The sequence below is a fragment of the Acomys russatus genome, chromosome 6 (genome assembly GCF_903995435.1).
Source record: "Acomys russatus chromosome 6, mAcoRus1.1, whole genome shotgun sequence".
Taxonomy (NCBI): Eukaryota; Metazoa; Chordata; class Mammalia; order Rodentia; family Muridae; genus Acomys; species Acomys russatus.
This window is the reverse complement of record NC_067142.1, coordinates 26,491,935-26,494,015: the sequence shown is the minus strand read 5'-3', so window position 1 is coordinate 26,494,015 and position 2,081 is coordinate 26,491,935. Positions and strand designations below refer to the sequence as shown.

At 46.3% G+C, this 2,081-nt stretch overlaps 1 pseudogene; it reads left to right on the top strand.

Annotated features, from left to right (window-relative positions):
- Positions 1 to 643: 643 nt before the first annotated feature.
- On the top strand, positions 644 to 1,604 carry LOC127190972 (heterogeneous nuclear ribonucleoprotein A1-like; annotated as a pseudogene).
- Positions 1,605 to 2,081: the final 477 nt, after the last annotated feature.

Sequence of the window (2,081 nt, the reverse complement as noted above, 5' to 3'; positions counted from 1 at the left end):
TGTCCTCTGAGCAAGTGTGGAATAGGGAAGGTCAGTCTAGAACCTACTGAGGCATTGTCTAGCTTCTCTATGGCCACAGGTCAGAGCTGTCAGGTGGACAGAAAGAAAGTGCTCTATATTGTGAAGACAATTGGGGGGACGGGGCAAAAAGAACTGGACCTGGCTGGGAAGATGGCTCAGCGTATAAAGCAGTAGCTGTGCAAGTATGAGGGTTCAAGCTCAGAGCCCCAGAACTTAAGTTTAACTATCAGAGTGGTACGTGCCTGTAATGCCACTGATCCCAGGGTAAGGTAGGAGGTAGAGATGGAGACAAGAGAGTCTTCAGAAGCTCTGGAGCTCCTCGCCTGGAGTAGGCCACAGTGAACAGCAAGAGACCCTGCCTCAAAGCAGATAGAAGGTGAAGACCGACACCTGAGGCTGTCCTCTTACCTCCGTATGCAAGCTGTGGCACACATGTGCCTACACACACCCACACCCACCCACACATACATACCCATACACACACACACAGAGAGAGAGAGCAGGGGTTGTTGCTGGGCCCACACAATTAAGAATGGAGCGGTAGACCTTTCTTTGCTTACTCCTCTCTGATGGTTTACGTGGCCAAGGAAGCATCGCTGAAGGCTCCCATTGCCCTGCCTTCATGTCTAAGTCAGAGTCTCCCAAGGAACCAGAAAGAATGTGGAAGCTCTTCATCAAAGGGCTGATGTTCAAAACAACTCACAAGAGTCTGAAGAGCCATTTTGAGCAATGGGGGAACACTCACTGACTGTCTGGTAATAAGAGATCCAAAGACCAGAGATCCAGGGGCTTTGGGTTTGCCACATATTCCACTGTGGAGGAAGTGGATGCTGCTATGAATGCAAGACCACACAAGGTAGCTGGAAGGGATAGAGAACCCAAGAGAACCATGTCAAAAGAAGATTCTCAGAGACCAGGTGCTCATTTAACTGTAAAGAAGATTTTTGTTGGTGGTATTAAAGAAGACACTGAAGAACATCACCTACGAGACTATATTGAGCAGTATGGGAAAATTGAAGTGATTGAAATCATGACTGAGAAGCAGTGGGAAAAAGAGTGGCTTTGCTTTTGTCACCTTTGGTGGCCATGACTCTGCCGATAAGATTGCTATTCAAAAATACCATACTGTGAATGGCCACCACTGCGAAGTAAGAAAAGCCCCATCAAGGCAAGAGATGGCCAGTGCCTCATCCAGCCAGAGAGGTCGGAGTGGCTCCGGGAACTTTGGTGGTGGTCGTGGAGGTGGTTTGGATGACAATAACAATTTTGGTCGAGGAGGAAACTTCAGTGGTCATGGTGACTTTGGTGGCAGCCGTGGTGGTGGTGGATATGGTGGCAGCGGGGAAGGCTATAATGGATTTGGTAATGACGGAAGTGATTTTGGAGGTGGTGGAAGCTACAATGATTTTGGCCATAACAAAAACCAGTCTTCAAATTTTGGATCAATGAGGGGAGGAGATTTTGGAGGCAGAAGCTCTGGCCCTTACGGTGGCAGAGGCCAGGACTTTGCCAAACCATGGAACCAAGGTGGCTGTGGAGGTTCCAGCAGTAGCACTAGCTGTGGCAGTGGCAGGAGGTTCTAGTTACATGACAGGCAGGAGAAGAAGCTTAGCAGGGGAGGAGAGTGAGAGGAGTGACAGGGAAGCTACAGGTTACAACAGATTTGTGAACTCAGCCAAACACAGTGGTGGCAGGGGCTAGCTGCTGCCAAGAAGACATGGCTTTAGACAATACTCAGGTGTGTGGGCAAAAAGAACTCCAGGACTGTGCATTTGTGACTAGCTATATAACAGGTTATTTTATTTTTTGTTCTGTGGAAAGTGGAAAGCATTCCAGCAAAGAGCTTTACTGTAGACCCTTTTTCACCCATGCTGTTGATTGCTAAATGTAATAGTCTGATCATGACGCTGAAAAATAGAACAGTAAACTTTGAGGTGGTGCTGATGCTGTGAAAGCCATATATTAAGCATGATGTAATAAAATTTTTACACAAATCATCCATATATACATTTATATCAATATAATTTATATAAATTATCAATTTATATTAAAATTAATAA